Consider the following 701-nt stretch of genomic DNA (forward strand, 5'->3'; position numbering starts at 1 on the left):
AATTGTTGTATTTCATGAAAAAACTCAAAACTGTCTTTTAAAATGTACTTATTACTGGTAAACTTCTACAAAATTCAACTAAGAAACCGGCCAAAGAATGATTGTACATTACAATGTCAGAATCTACTGATCGCAAAGGACATCCTTCTTTATGAATTCCCCCCCCCCCCCCGTGGCACAGCGGTATGTTTGCGGATTTACAACGCTAAAATTCGGGTTTCGATACCCGTGGTGGGCAGAGCACAGATAGCCCATTGTGTAGCTTTGTGCTTAATTACAAAGGAACAAACTTTATGAATCTTAGGCAAACTATAAAAAAATGAAGATTTCCTGATGGTCTAATGTTCAAATATTCTTTTTGATTGAGAATATTAACTATCATCAATTTCAGTAGGTATCTTTGCAATTTAACTTCCCTTTTATCAGTAGGATCACAATTCAGCTTAACAAATTTTGTAGAATTTCTTAGGAATATCTTCTGCTTTTGTTAAATAATCAGCTTTATTTAAAATTGGAATAATATTTCCTTCGTCTGATTTGGAAATAACAATAATATAATAAGACAGTGTGGAGAAAGTTGATGGACATGGCGTCTAACGGGTCTTAGTCCTAACAGATGTTGGTGAGATTAGATGTCGTCTATGGTTTTTCTTTAGATTTATTTTTTGTTTGAAGTTATGCACAAAGCTACACAATGGGCT

The sequence above is a fragment of the Limulus polyphemus genome, unplaced genomic scaffold (assembly GCF_000517525.1).
Source record: "Limulus polyphemus unplaced genomic scaffold, Limulus_polyphemus-2.1.2 Scaffold2795, whole genome shotgun sequence".
Taxonomy (NCBI): Eukaryota; Metazoa; Arthropoda; class Merostomata; order Xiphosura; family Limulidae; genus Limulus; species Limulus polyphemus.